The sequence below is a fragment of the Brienomyrus brachyistius genome, chromosome 15, assembly GCF_023856365.1.
Source record: "Brienomyrus brachyistius isolate T26 chromosome 15, BBRACH_0.4, whole genome shotgun sequence".
Lineage (NCBI taxonomy): Eukaryota > Metazoa > Chordata > Actinopteri > Osteoglossiformes > Mormyridae > Brienomyrus > Brienomyrus brachyistius.
Genome location: NC_064547.1, coordinates 12,725,027 through 12,741,464, shown reverse-complemented (window position 1 = coordinate 12,741,464; position 16,438 = coordinate 12,725,027).

The following is a 16,438-nucleotide window of genomic DNA, read 5'->3' as shown; positions in this document are numbered from 1 at the left end:
AGATTTTCCCTATACTTACACATGCTACTGAGCCAAAGAGGCTGTATTTTGAGGACATTAACAGCAAACCTGTCTGCTAGCCAACCAGAACTGAGCAATAAAAGACCCTCATAATGTCTGATACTTTCCCAGCACTTTCACAAGCAAAACATAACAGTGTGAGGTGACGCATACATCTGCATCTGTTTTATTTGGTTGATCACTTCATTGATGGCTAGTTAGCTTGCTTGGCTAGGCTACTAACTGGTTACAAAAAACCAGCAAACAGTATCCATCGCACTTGAAACTGGAATGCCAAATTATTGTTTTTATTCAGTTTAATTTCCGCATTTTGCTTTATTTATCCGACAGAGCACCTCTCAGCTGTCCTCTGCTGACGCTAGGCTGTAGTCAGTTGCTAACAAATTCATTGCAGAGAAACGTCAACTGTCAATCAAAATTTTATTTATAAATATCCCTGCAGATATGAGTTCTGAGGTACAGGAGAGGTGAAATTATGATTTACATAAAGTGTGGTTTTAGAGCAATTAAAAGAGTGTAAAAGCAGTTTTTGATGGCATGTGAATTCTATTCGTCAGTCTCTTTTTCATAACAGGTTATCTGATGTGGGGTTAAGGAGAGCTTGGAACCCATCCCAGCATGCACTGGGGGACACCCAGGTCGGGATGCCTGCCCATCACAAAGTACTTACACACCAGTGTCAAAAAACATTTCGCTGCAGGGGACTTTCAGTCAAAATAATAATAAATCACACAAACATCATGGTGTAACTTTGTGGAATGAACAGATGGTAATTCCTGCAGAAGGAGATTGGCAAGGTTAATGACATTGAAGAATTAGTCTGATGTATATATAATTACAATGATCAATTGAATCAGTGTGTAATAGTCTTAAGTGTATTGAGTTAATAATGTCTCCTTGATTTCAAGCTATTAAGAAAGTGGAATAGTTGTTGAAATATCAGATAATGTGGTAAAAGATTCAATAAATAAGGTAGAAAAGTATAGTATTCAGCATACAACAGGAGATATGCTGAGATTTTTTGGGGGGTGGTACTCATTCTGAACCAGTCCCATTTGGACATTTACTGTGCATTCATTGTTTCTCTGGGCACCTGTCATATTAATTTGTGTTGCCCTGGCATGGTCTGCATGCTTTGTTTGATACTGTCAATGCTCGTTCGTTTATGCCCTTATTATCAGTGAAGTAGTCTCCATCATTAGTTTACTTTGTGGCTATGTGCCTGGTGTAAGCTCACCACCTTCATGTTTTTAGGTCCTCATGACATTATTTTACTTTTTTGCAGAAATGAGATGATACTGTTCGCTTCTCTGATTCATTTTTATTTCAGATGAAGCGACTGCTTCTTCCACACAAAGCCAGTCATTCCGTCTGAGTATCACCTTGAGATGCTGAATAGTCAGTGAGGAGTAGGAGTCATGACAGCGGGTTAAAGGCAGCTTAGAGTGGTGCCTTGGAAATGCAGTTCTGCTGTAGTCCTAAGTGTGATTCATACTGTATAGCCGCCAACCCTGATTTTTGGCATTTAAGTGTTCAGCTCTATAAATGGGTACATTATTATAATATTATTGCACACTTCTGTGATGCATATATATCACAGAATATTTCTTATTTCCCCGAATATGATTTTTTTTTTTATCATTTGCTTAATTCATGAAGCTACCCTGCAAAAAATTAGATCCTCAAATTCGGTCTTGCTTTAAAAATCATCGGCTGTTTCGCTCTTCAGTCAAGCATTGCCGCGGTGCTCCGGCTAATCCATCCGCAACTGAAAGTCTGAAAGTAACTCGTCATGGGTTTCCGGCATGTCAAAATCCCCGAGACTGACTTGAGCTGTGAAAATGGCCTCATCCTCAAGATCACCCCGTTCCGCAAACTCGACCGGCGTTTTTTTTTTTACCGGAATGCTGAAATGGGAAATGTGCCGCGTCATTTAAATCGCTCGCTTCCGCGGATAAAGATATTAATATTTGTTTCGCTGATTCAGTTTATTTGTGTACTGTGACTTCAGCTGTTGACCGTTTTATGAAAAGCAGGGAAACAGTAGCAGTCTTATTAGAATACAAGCAGAACAATATCCATCCATCCATCCATTTTCCAAACCGCTTATCCTATTGGGTCGCGGGGGGTCCGGAGCCTATCCCGGAAGCAATGGGCACGAGGCAGGGAACAACCCAGGATGGGGGGCCAGCCCATCGCAGGGCACACTCACACACCACTCACTCACACATGCACACCTACGGGCAATTCAGCAACTCCAATTAGCCTCAGCATGTTTTTGGACTGTGGGGGGAAACCGGAGTACCCGGAGGAAACCCCACGACGACACGGGGAGAACATGCAAACTCCGCACACATGTGACCCAGGCGGAGACTCGAACCCGGGTCCCAGAGGTGTGAGGCGACAGTGCTAACCACTGCACCACCATGCCGCCCCCGCAGAACAATATCTGGGTGATAAATAATACATTAGCTACTAATAATGTAAAGTCTACGCGCGTAATAATATAAAAAAAGTATTTATTTATTTCATCCTGACCCAGAAAAATTTGTAAGAGACCCAATAATTATATGGCATGAATTACACGGCAGTTGACAGTAAAGCTGCAGAATGTGATGCTCTGTGAAATTCAAATCTGCATTCACACATCATTTAGATTAGAGGTACTTTATTATGTATGTCCCTGCGAGGAAAATGGGTAGGTTTCACATACTAGCTAGGTTTCATATATTAGATCCCCAGAAAGTGGCGGTGAGGGGGGGCAGGGTCACCAACTTTGGTCACCTGGCTGGAGTGAGATTTTGAGTTTGAGACACTAATGCACACTCATTTACATGAATGCAAATGTTTTATTAACTTGTAAATAGTCTGTAGGGTTTGTAAACTACCCCGACGCTTTTGATGTAGCTAATTTTAGGTTTATAATGGATAAGTATAAATTTACCAAAAGATTTCTCGTGTGAGCGTGAGAGTCAGATAGCGTGAGAGTCACGCCTGATACATGAGAGCTGGCACCCCTGAGGGGAAAGTGTTTAAAATGGTTTAATATCGTTAAAGGTTGGTTTAAATGATAAAGTGGTTTAAATTAGTCATCTGTAAAAAAAATTTTTGCATCTGTGGGAATACTAAGGAGATTTTTTTCTTTGTTAGGCTATTTACACAACATGAGGTTTTGTGTGTCTCCCTCATCTTTTATAATATTCGTCTCGGGGACAGACATGCATGTTCACTTAGTCTGATTGATTGTAGTTATTTAACCACTTGGGTGTAAGAGTTGTAAATGGTTAACGAGCATGGATCTCTCTCAGTAAAAGTTTAATAATTTTCCAACCACATCTTTGACATCCAGAACCTATGACAACCAGATATTTACGGAACTTTCCGTGACTAAATCTTAAATAAACAACATTCAGCTTATGAAGCAAACCGAACAGGGAGAAATGACATTTTCTGTCTACTGCTTCAGGACAAAAGCAGAGGGTTTTGCCCGTATGTGGTGATAATCAAATGGGCCAAACAGAACTTACTTCAGTTAGGCTATGAACAGCAGTATTACATCAGGGTGAAGATAAAATGCTAGTACAGAGATATTAAATGAATGCTTTATTCTTGAATAAATTGACATCAGACATATTGGTCCATATTAAAATATTTGAAAATCCTCAGAATCATTTCGACATGAAAAATGGAAATACGATTGGAGTTTAATCATGCGGATGATCCCAGCACTTTGTCGGTTGGATAATGGCCCTTTATTCTATCTGTTCTTGATCTGTTATCCCTGTCATGTTCTTTTGACTTCTCGACGGCTTGCAGTGTAATGGCATCACAATCAGTCCTGAAAGGGTGTCCTCACACTAGGCAATCTGTACTGCGCCTGAACATGTTTGACCCCCATAAGTTTTGTTTTTTTGACTATGTGATCGCTCTGTGTTGGGCCCAGGCCCACCTCTTCAAGTGGTTCAGTTGGTCTTGGGCAAGGTAGGGATCTAGTGTAATCAATAAATATGCCCAAGCACGGAAAATAAACCTGACATCAATGATGTGACTGGAACATGCATGCGCACATGTACACTATAATGAAACCAGACTGGAACAGATCGGGTAGGCTGTACAAATTGGGTAGGCTGTACAGATCAGTTAGGCTGTACGGATTGGGTAGGCTGTACAGATCGGTTAGGCTGTACATATTGGGTAGGTTGTACAGATCAGTTAGACTGTATAGATCGGTTAGGCTGTACAGATTGGGTAGGCTGTAGAGATCTGGTAGGCTGTACGAATTGGGTAGGCTGTACAGATCGGTTAGGCTGTACGGATTGGGTAGGCTGTACAGATCGGTTGGGCTGTACGGATTGGGTAGGCTGTACAGATCTGGTAGGCTGTACGAATTGGGTAGGCTGTACAGATCGGTTAGGCTGTACGGATTGGGTAGGCTGTACAGATCGGTTAGGCTGTACGGATTGGGTAGGCTGTACAATAAATCCATGAAAGAGCCACGTGTCATCATGCCCAAAATTACTCCAAATTAGACACAAAATAAGGACCCCCTTCCCAGGGTTTTGGACCCCCCCTTGTTGGGCACAAATAGTCACTACAGTGGGGAATGGAGGTGACTTTTTGAATGGGGTGCCGAAAACAAAAAAACTGCTCCTGGGCCCTCTGTGTATTTGAGAAGTGGGGTTGTAACCATGCGTGCCCTCATGACGGGGTGGGAAATTGCCCAGGCTAGCATCTTCTGGGGGTGAGGGGCACCAACAAACTTTAGCAAAGTTCGCCAGCGAAGGGGTGGGGGCAGTGAAGCTCACGTAGGGCGCCACCTGGGCCTCTACCGGCACTGCCTGCCACCGTCCACAAATCCTGAAAAAGAATAACCCTCCCTGATTAATTGAGAGTCCCTGTATAGTCCTTTTCTTGTGTGATTCTGTTAGCTACAGTATTCCCACCCAAGAGACTGTGGTGGGTGGAAAAATAGCTGAAATTTCAGTAGGGGGTTGTTCTGAACGACGGTCTCAAAAACCAAGAATTCTTATTACCTGGTTGCAGTGTATAATTTTAATCTAAAAGTAACTATTTTTGAGATTTATACCCTGCAGTTCTGCACATTACTGCTATTGTTGCAGAGATGCTAGATCAAGGAACGGGACAAGGTAGTAATAACTGATTAGGTAGTAAAGGGTGTATTTGAGTACTGCACTCAATGGCCCAAAAATGGACATCGATGCCCAGCGTCTTAATATGGAGTATTACATATATCACCACTCATTATGCATTACAAAGCCTTTCTTTTTTAAATTCTACCAGATGCTGTAGCAAACGCAGCATCTGCATGCATCCGCAATGGCCACGATAATTCAGCGCATTAACTTGAAAGCAATGGCGCATGGGAGCTTCTTTGTGGCACATGGTAGCATCCGGTAAACTCCCAGGCACACGATGCCCTGCAGCATGTTCTGAGAGACCAGCCCCACCCACCTCTCCTCCTTCTTTTGTAGCTTCCGCTTATCAGTATAGATCGTAAAGCAGTTCCCTGCGCAGGCGTGTCCCATGTCACTTGCATGTAGCCGTGTTCAGGTTTTATGGGAAGTGTCAGTTAGCGCTGCGCCGTATCTAAACATTAATTGCAGGCTGACGCAGACATGACCGATGCCTCGTCACCTTTCCGGGTCAGCGGTCCTCCCAAGGTCACCCAGTAGAGGGCGCCATACATCACTCTCGCCCAGACAGGTCTTTTGCATCACCTCAGTCGACGTTGTATATAACCATAAAACAGAACAGAGCCATGCGGTTCGGCACTGTTAGTCCCTGATAACGGAAGAGATAAAAAGAATAAAAAGTGTTGTAAAGAGAGGCGAGTCTAACACCCGAGGGCAACCGGCATATCCATATGTCTGGGTGGAAAAGTAAATTACAGGACTCATAAGCAACCCCGACTGTGAATCACTGGAACAGACACCGTAAGCGGCGTTACTCGTGTCAGCACAGGCACCGCTGAAGGGCTGCCTGGGTCTGCAGGGGGAGGGCCGCTAATGTTTTTAATGCAAGCCACCACCGTGCTCATGCAACACTGTTTAGTAAACATCCATTATGCCGCTTGCATTAATTAAATATGAGAGGCCTTGGTCTGAAGTGAGGTAACCTCCCCCACATGTTGAATCGTGAGAGTTCCTGTGCGAGCCTGAAAAATCATCTGGGGGGGGGGGGTGCATGGATATAGGTTTGGGTTTTAACACATCCCCACCTATATTGTGGGAATACAATGTGTTTAGGAGGGCTGATCCGGTCCCTAATAATGCTGAAACCAAACCTATGCCTTGTGGAGTGGGGGGGGGGGGGTGTTTTATGCAAAGATTCTGAAGAAAAGACTTGTTATTAAATCAGTAATCATAAAATTCTTTTAACAGGTCTGAAAACATAAGTTTATCCTCCAGAAAATACATTGAATTATTGTAAATATAAAAATATGATTTGTAATGGCTTTAAGGGTTATCTGATTTACTTATAAATGTTCTTCTTCAGGTAGACACCCTACTGCAGCTCCTGTGACGGATCCACAATACTGCAGGCCCTGAGGTAGGCACCCTACTGCAGCCCCTGTGACGGATCCACAATACTGCAGGCCCTGAGGTAGGCACCCTACTGCAGCTCCTGTGACGGACCCACAATACTGCAGGCCCTGAGGTAGACACCCTACTGCAGCTCCTGTGACGGATCCACAATACTGCAGGCCCTGAGGTAGGCACCCTACTGCAGCTCCTGTGACGGACCCACAATCCTGCAGGCCCTGAGGTAGGCACCCTACTGCAGCCCCTGTGACGGACCCACAATCCTGCAGGCCCTGAGGTAGCACCCTACTGCAGCTCCTGTGACGGATCCACAATACTGCAGGCCCTGAGGTAGGCACCCTACTGCAGCTCCTGTGACGGACCCACAATACTGCAGGCCCTGAGGTAGGCACCCTACTGCAGCTCCTGTGACGGACCCACAATACTGCAGGCCCTGAGGTAGGCACCCTACTGCAGCTCCTGTGACGGATCCACAATACTGCAGGCCCTGAGGTAGCACCCTACTGCAGCCCCTGTGACGGATCCACAACACTGCAGGCCCTGAGGTAGGCACCCTACTGCAGCTCCTGTGACGGATCCACAATACTGCAGGCCCTGAGGTAGGCACCCTACTGCAGCTCCTGTGACGGATCCACAATACTGCAGGCCCTGAGGTAGGCACCCTACTGCAGCTCCTGTGACGGATCCACAATACTGCAGGCCCTGAGGTAGGCACCCTACTGCAGCTCCTGTGACGGATCCACAATACTGCAGGCCCTGAGGTAGCACCCTACTGCAGCCCCTGTGACGGATCCACAACACTGCAGGCCCTGAGGTAGGCACCCTACTGCAGCTCCTGTGACGGATCCACAATACTGCAGGCCCTGAGGTAGGCACCCTACTGCAGCTCCTGTGACGGACCCACAATACTGCAGGCCCTGAGGTAGGCACCCTACTGCAGCTCCTGTGACGGATCCACAATACTGCAGGCCCTGAGGTAGCACCCTACTGCAGCCCCTGTGACGGATCCACAACACTGCAGGCCCTGAGGTAGGCACCCTACTGCAGCTCCTGTGACGGATCCACAATACTGCAGGCCCTGAGGTAGGCACCCTACTGCAGCTCCTGTGACGGATCCACAATACTGCAAGCCCTGAGGTAGGCACCCTACTGCAGCTCCTGTGACGGACCCACAATCCTGCAGGCCCTGAGGTAGGCACCCTACTGCAGCTCCTCTGACGGACCCACAATACTGCAGGCCCTGAGGTAGGCACCCTACTGCAGCTCCTGTGATGGATCCACAATACTGCAGGCCCTGAGGTAGGCACCCTACTGCAGCTCCTGTGACGGATCCACAATACTGCAGGCCCTGAGGTAGGCACCTTACTGCAGCTCCTGTGACGGATCCACAATACTGCAGGCCCTGAGGTAGGCACCCTACTGCAGCTCCTGTGACGGATCCAAAATACTGCAGGCCCTGAGGTAGGCACCCTACTGCAGCTCCTGTGACGGATCCACAATCCTGCAGGCCCTGAGGTAGGCACCCTGCTGCAGCCCCTGTGACGGATCCACAATACTGCAGGCCCTGAGGTAGGCACCCTGCTGCAGCTCCTGTGACGGATCCACAATACTGCAGGCCCTGAGGTAGGCACCCTACTGCAGCTCCTGTGATGGATCCACAATACTGCAGGCCCTGAGGTAGGCACCCTACTGCAGCTCCTGTGACGGATCCACAATACTGCAGGCCCTGAGGTAGGCACCCTACTGCAGCTCCTGTGACGGACCCACAATACTGCAGGCCCTGAGGTAGGCACCCTACTGCAGCTCCTGTGACGGACCCACAATACTGCAGGCCCTGAGGTAGGCACCCTACTGCAGCTCCTGTGACGGATCCACAATACTGCAGGCCCTGAGGTAGGCACCCTACTGCAGCTCCTGTGACGGATCCACAATACTGCAGGCCCTGAGGTAGGCACCCTACTGCAGCTCCTGTGACGGACCCACAATACTGCAGGCCCTGAGGTAGGCACCCTACTGCAGCTCCTGTGACGGATCCACAATACTGCAGGCCCTGAGGTAGGCACCCTACTGCAGCTCCTGTGACGGACCCACAATACTGCAGGCCCTGAGGTAGGCACCCTACTGCAGCTCCTGTGACGGACCCACAATACTGCAGGCCCTGAGGTAGGCACCCTACTGCAGCCCCTGTGACGGACCCACAATACTGCAGGCCCTGAGGTAGGCACCCTACTGCAGCTCCTGTGACGGATCCACAATACTGCAGGCCCTGAGGTAGGCACCCTACTGCAGCTCCTGTGACGGATCCACAATACTGCAGGCCCTGAGGTAGCACCCTACTGCAGCTCCTGTGACGGATCCACAATACTGCAGGCCCTGAGGTAGGCACCCTACTGCAGCCCCTGTGACGGACCCACAATACTGCAGGCCCTGAGGTAGACACCCTACTGCAGCCCCTGTGACGGACCCACAATACTGCAGGCCCTGAGGTAGACACCCTACTGCAGCCCCTGTGACGGATCCACAATACTGCAGGCCCTGAGGTAGACACCCTACTGCAGCTCCTGTGACGGATCCACAATACTGCAGGCCCTGAGGTAGGCACCCTACTGCAGCCCCTGTGACGGATCCACAATACTGCAGGCCCTGAGGTAGGCACCCTACTGCAGCCCCTGTGACGGATCCACAATACTGCAGGCCCTGAGGTAGGCACCCTACTGCAGCCCCTGTGACGGATCCACAATACTGCAGGCCCTGAGGTAGGCACCCTACTGCAGCTCCTGTGACGGATCCACAATACTGCAGGCCCTGAGGTAGGCACCCTACTGCAGCTCCTGTGACGGATCCACAATACTGCAGGCCCTGAGGTAGGCACCCTACTGCAGCTCCTGTGACGGATCCACAATACTGCAGGCCCTGAGGTAGGCACCCTACTGCAGCTCCTGTGACGGATCCACAATACTGCAGGCCCTGAGGTAGGCACCCTACTGCAGCTCCTGTGACGGATCCACAATACTGCAGGCCCTGAGGTAGACACCCTACTGCAGCTCCTGTGACGGATCCACAATACTGCAGGCCCTGAGGTAGGCACCCTACTGCAGCTCCTGTGACGGATCCACAATACTGCAGGCCCTGAGGTAGGCACCCTACTGCAGCTCCTGTGACGGATCCACAATACTGCAGGCCCTGAGGTAGGCACCCTACTGCAGCTCCTGTGACGGATTAATCACTGATGCACTAAAGGCCAAAGTGGGCCAGCAGATCTACCCAGGAACAAGTTTGCAAAAAACTTACTGCATTCTCTGTTTTCTTGATATTTCGACTACATTTTGGCCTGAGGCCGAACTCTTTGTGAAAGTAGTGTACATTTAAAACAGGAGAAACCTCACGCAATTTGAGCAGGCACACTATATCAAATAATATGGATTTTTTTTTGCAATAGCTACTGACAGCCATTTGAACAAAATGCTATGGCTAAATGAAACAAACAATGTTTTTGAATGACATTATATCCATCCATCCATCTTCCAAACCGCTTATCCTACTGGGTCACGGGGGGTCCGCAGCCTATCCTAGAAGCAATGGGCACGAGGCAGGGAACAACCCAGGATGGGGGGCCAGCCCATCGCAGTGCACACTCACACACCAGTCACTCACACATGCACACCTATGGGCAATTTAGCAACTCCAATTAGCCTCAGCATGTTTTTGGACTGTGGGGGGAAACCGGAGTACCCGGAGGAAACCCCACGACGGCATGGGGAGAACATGCAAACTCCACACACATGTGACGGAGGCAGAGACTCGAACTAGGGTCCCAGAGGTGTGAGGTAACAGTGCTAACCACTGCATCACCATGCCGCCCCATGACATGATATGTCGGTGCTATTTAAATCTCACACTCAAATCTTAAATTATGGGTTTTCAATGTCCAGTACACAGCAGGCTGCAATTTAAGCCACTGCTCTGCTGGTGACCATGCATGAAAGAACCACTTGCTGACCTGTGAAAATAGCAAGGGGCTTTCATCTTGGCTGGGCACAAGCAAGGGTGGGGCCACAGGGGCGCTGGCCCCAGCTGTAAGCTGATTGGCCCCAAGAGTACTCCATCACCTGTCACTCACCGATTCAAAACATATTATTGGCTGTGGATGAGGTTGGCCTCTCTGTATGAATTATGGCACCCCTTATGCCCCTCACCTTAAGAAATCCTAGAATTGCCCCTACATCTTGGTAATTCCGGGCCCTCCGCTGCGTTCCTGCGCATTTTCCAGTACAGCAAGGTGACTGTTTGAGACACTGCTTACTTCAGCCTCCCACTTAATCACCGGCTGGCAAGGCAAGGTTCCCCATGATTTCCAAATATGTTCTACTCCATTTGCGGCGATAATTAATCTTAAACCGTTCTGTCAGGTTGCTGCGCCCTTCTGCCTGTTTAGGGCCATGCTCCAATTATTCATTAAAACGTCCACATGGCCTCTGAGGAACATTAAATCATGCGGCACAATCAATATTCCGCCAACCCCAAAAGGTCCAGTTTTATATATCATATTGTTCACACATATTTCTCATTATACTGACCGCTGTGTCTGAATATAAGGTATACACATACATAATTGACTTGTAGCAAAATGTATGTGCTGCTGGGTTTCTGATTTGTTCAGTGTTTGCAAAAACCATGCAAATAAGTAGTAAAATGCATACAAATGGCCTTATGCATCAGTCATCGTGGTATACTGATCATAACATTCTGCAAGCATTGTCACTGTCCCTTCACAGAATGCATCAGAAGAGCCTCAGATCAACACAGTGTAGGCTTTTTACTTGTGCTGACCTGGCTTTTAGTCGGCCATCTTGTTTTTATATGGTTGAAGCTCGTGGGAGTTTTACTTACACAAAAATGTTCTGAGGGCAGAAGAAACAATGAGAGATAACCAGTCAGATTACAGAGGAGGTGGGTCCAAGCAACTAGAGGAGGCAGGACCAACCAATCAGATGTCTTGGTCCTGCCTCCTGTAGTTTCTTGGATCCACCTCCTCTCCTATCTGATTGGTTATCTCCCTGAACCTATCATTTTTCCTTCTGCCCTCAGAACATTTTTGTGCAGGTAAAACTCACCAAAGCAAAGAACGACCATGAGTCAGGGTGGCTCCCATCTCACTGGTCTAAGATTGCATATACAGGTCCAGTAGCGGCATGGATACCCTGGCAGATTCAGGGGGGCTTGAAAAAGTTATGATTTAAATTGAATGACAAGGGCCCAGAATTTTTTGCTGTACCTCTGATCACATATAGTGTCTAACTGGTGGGAATCGATTTGTTTGATGAGTTTGCACAGTGTATTTTCGTCAATGTTTGTGGGCTCCTCACAGAGCAACGGTAAATGCATCACGTTACTGACGTGTTGATAGAGGCAAGTGATTTCCTCTGTTTTCTTTTTTTTGTTGTTTTGCTTTAATCTGGCAGTGTATCCGTAGTTTCTGATTACCTGTCTGTCAGTAAAATGAGAGAAAGCAGCAGCCACAGTTAATTACAACGTGCAAGATATAAGTATTTTAATATAGCAGAAGACACTGTTGATGTGATCTTTCTGCTTAGATATGGGGGCCAAAAAGACATTAATAAATCCAACAATCAAGAATTTTGCCTTCAGATGTTTTTGCTGATTCCCTATATCACTTATATGTGTATGATTACATGATGGTCGTCATTATATTTAAAGTATTAATTAAAGTAACATATTTGTATGCCTCACACACCCCTGGCTGGAAGAGGCATGGATAAAGTGGTACTACTATGAATTGCATTTTACATAGAATTTTACATTTTAAGCAAGTATTTTTTTTTTCTTCTAATGACTGGCTGGACGTTTAATATTCAAGTTAGTTCAAAAAATTCACAACTATACTATGACAATTTCACAATGATCCATGCTCAATAAATGCAGCCTTCATCTTGAATTAATTTATTTACTTTGAATCCTTGTATGAGTCCCGATTCTTAGTAATGACCTGTACCCACAGCTTGGCGGCTCGATGAAAGAAAAGTTGTTGGGAGCAAAATGCAAAAGTAGATCTATCAGAATTATTGCTTTTAAGCAGCAACTTAATCACTGTAATGCCAACCAGTCCCTCCCAATAAATACAATAGTAGCATAAAGTGGCCATTAATTACATGTTAAAGTTACGATGTGAGTCAGGCTCCTCTATCAACGTCCCTGTCAGCATAACCTGATACTGATGAACTGCCACTTTAATGAATTACATGTCACTGCAGAAGGTGTAATCTACAGCATAGCTAAAGCCAATGAACTGAACTGATACACAAGGAATCGGGCCGGTAGCCCAAGTGTTACGAGTTCATTCATTCATCATGGTGTCTGTTAAGAAATTAGAAATTAAGTAATTAAGAAATTAACTGTCAGTGTGTATCACAATAATGGAGATTATACACAATAGTGACCATATCAATGCAACGTACAGTATAATCAGCTGCTAATCTTTAGCTGGCTTATACTGAATACAGATCGACCATGTGGTTGATGGATGGCTGTGATGTTCTGGCTCCAACATAACAGCAGCTCACACGGGAAAGGAAGAATTTGCAGGACATTTGGAGAGGAACATGAAAGGGGTTGAACATCTTTAATTCCTTTGGGGGTCCGGGAGAGTGTCAACAACAAATGGAAGTGAATTCGGCAAAAGCAGAATCTAAAGAAACAGATACTGTATTAATGTTTGCATCCCTTTTGCTTGGTCTTGCAATGTGTTAAATACAATATAGCATTGCATTGCTGCTATGGGTTGGCGCCCCGACCTGTGTTATTCCCTGCCTTGTGCCTGTAGCTTCCAGGATAGGCTCCAGATCCCTGTATCCCTGCATAGGACTAGCAGGTATGGAAAATGGATGGATGGGTGATACGGCCTTATCCACCACCAAGGGGCTGCACCATGATTAGTGCAGATAACGACGTGTAGACAAGCATGCCGTAAACTGCAATCAATGGTCATTAGCAGGCAGCAGAAGATGACTTGCATGCATCAGCCGCATGAGTGCATAAGTGCAGTCAGCCACTGGTTGACGTCTGACTGTACCGACGTTCATTTTACATTTTCTCGGAAAGTGGAAAATGGTTTTATCGCATTACCATTTTCAAGCTGTGATATGGACGCCAAAGTCGGCAGCTTTGTTGACTTCCTTCAGAGCGAAGCCGAAATTGATCAGCATGTAACATGCATGACAACATCACCCCTCCCACACCTTAATGTGGCATATAAGGACTCAATCAGTCCTTCTAGCCAGGGAAATAAGTCTTTCAGCATATAATACTGCAAATAAGCCTTGATGTATCTCGCTGGCATCATTTTTCTGGTAACACGGGTTTGGTCAGTATTTGTCTTCTTCTGGCATTTGTTACATTTGCATAAACACTGTGGTGGAACTACAGTATCTCAATTTTGCACTGAAGAGCTTCAGGCCTAGCAGTGCCTAGTGTTCCGGTAGAGAAGCTGGCTACAGTGCGTGATGCATAGTACACCAACTACAGTAACCAAAAACAGTAGATTTTAATCCTAAGATTAAGCTTGTTTAAAAGGTGTTTTGCTTAGTAAACATCGGGTGGAATACCGCCCAGGGTGTCCTGCCGAGTGCCTGCTGATTCCTGGGATGAGTTCCAAGCCCATCATAGCCTCGTCCTGGATAAGCAGTTATCGACTGGAAGGAATGTCGGTTGGTGTACTTGAGATTGGTAGCAATGTAATTTAACGGTATTTACATTGAGCAAAGAAAATTGAGCATTAAGCTACAGCCTTAATGAATCACAAATAGAGACTGAGATTACTTTTCTGTTGGACTTAGTTCATGCTTTCTTGCTTCTCCATCTCGATCAGCGAACATCAGCAACCCCTGCGGAAAAAAGCATGGCCTGAAATTTCTCATATCAACTTGTGAGGCCCTAAATGTGTTAAGTATGCATTCCACGTGCCTTTTGCTGCAGGAAAACACTGATCAATCAATACACTCTCGGGTAGAAAATTACGTGATTAATGCTATTGCGTATCCGGCTATTTGGGTCATAAAAGAGCAAATAGCAAGGAATTGTATATTTTCAGTCCTTTTAGGGGAATTTTTATGAAGGAATTTAGGAAGTCCAGAATTTTGATCACAGGATTCTCCTTGTTCTGCTTTTGCTTCAGACATTCCCAGTAATTTCTTGTGACTGAGCCGACATATAACAGTCATTTTCATAGCATCTCAAGCTTGGTATGGTGTTTTTACCTGAAGGAACTGCAGGCAGCAGCAGATGGCTTGGTGGCTAAAGAGCTGAGCTTGTCAAAAAAAGCTCCATTGGTGGCCGGTGCCTAAGATTTGCAGAACGATAAAGGTGTGGTGTGAAGATTTCATTCAAAAAATAAGTTTTGCCCTCACTCCAGGGCCCAGGATCAGGCAAAACCCAGCCGAGACAATCGGACTGAGACTTTCTCAAAGAGGATGGACTGTTGCTTTGGGAAACGAGCCATCGTTTCTCATCAAACAGAGAAGAAGAGATATCAATAGACTGCCTGGTTGGAACAATCATGCTTTCTGAGATTGGATTGTGAATATTGAACTGACCTTTCAGGTTGACCTGCTGATGTTTTGTGCAAAATATCTGTTTTAACCGAGCATTGTTTTTTTGTTTATTTTTTTCTAATAACAGGCTGGGCATTTAATATTCAGATTGCTGTTGTGCCAGGGGTAATGATAGGAAGCTGGAAACTGTAGCCTGAGGAATTAAAACCCGCATGAAAAATACAGAATTCACAATACAGGGATACAAACATCTGCTCCCTCTGTTGCTGTAAAATGTCTTTCTATCACCTCCTATAATCGTCTTCTGGAGCTGACAGCTAAATGCGTGGAGCTGTGATTTTAGATATTTTTGTCTATGAATGATTATTTGTCTTTGTGAGAGCTCTCGATACCGCAGATTAAAATGATAATAGGCTCCATTTAGATGAATGCTAGTCCACATGATCTTCTGTCAACTCCAGTTACAGGCCAACTCTTCTAAGCTGGGTGTTTCAGAGCAGGGGTCTCCAACTCCGGTCCTGGAGAGCTACTGTTCAGTAGGTTTTCTATCCTACCTGCCCCACGTGGCTCATCAGAAGCCAAGTGGGACAGAAAACCTACTGGACAGTAGCTAATGGTTATTATGTGTCGCATTACCTATAATCATTAACTGGATTTTATCTGTTTTTACTGTGTGTTATGTGATTATTGTTGAATGTTGTAAGGTGACCTTGAGCACCAGAAAGGCTCCTATAAAAAATGTATTATTATTAGTATTATTATTATTATTATTTTATTTACTCAACTGGTTGGTTGAAACAAAATCTTGGTCTGAATTTTTGCTTTCTGGAACCGACCGATCCACTTCTGGTTATTAGAGAGTATTTTGACAGGGTCGGCTAGATTGCAGGTAGAAACAGCAGCTATTTTCATTCAATCCCATCCATCTTCCAACTGTTTATCCAGTTCTGTTGCTCAGGTTGGCGCCTTCAGTCTGTCCCAGGAAGTCTAGGGCACATGCAGGGGTACCTCGGATGAGAAGCCAGTCCATTGTCGAACACACAGACAGTCATGCTACAGGCAATTTAGCCACGGCAATTTGCTGCATCTTGAACTGCGGGACAAAACTGGTGCAAACACCAGGAGAACATACAGATTCCACACACACACACACCTCTCGCAGCACAGCAGGTATAAAGCTGTAGTGCTATCCACCGAGTCACCTGACACTCACTATTGGCTGTTCAAAATAGGCGTCACCTGAAGCCTATGCCAAGCATAAGCAGGGCGTAATGTTGTGGTACGCCC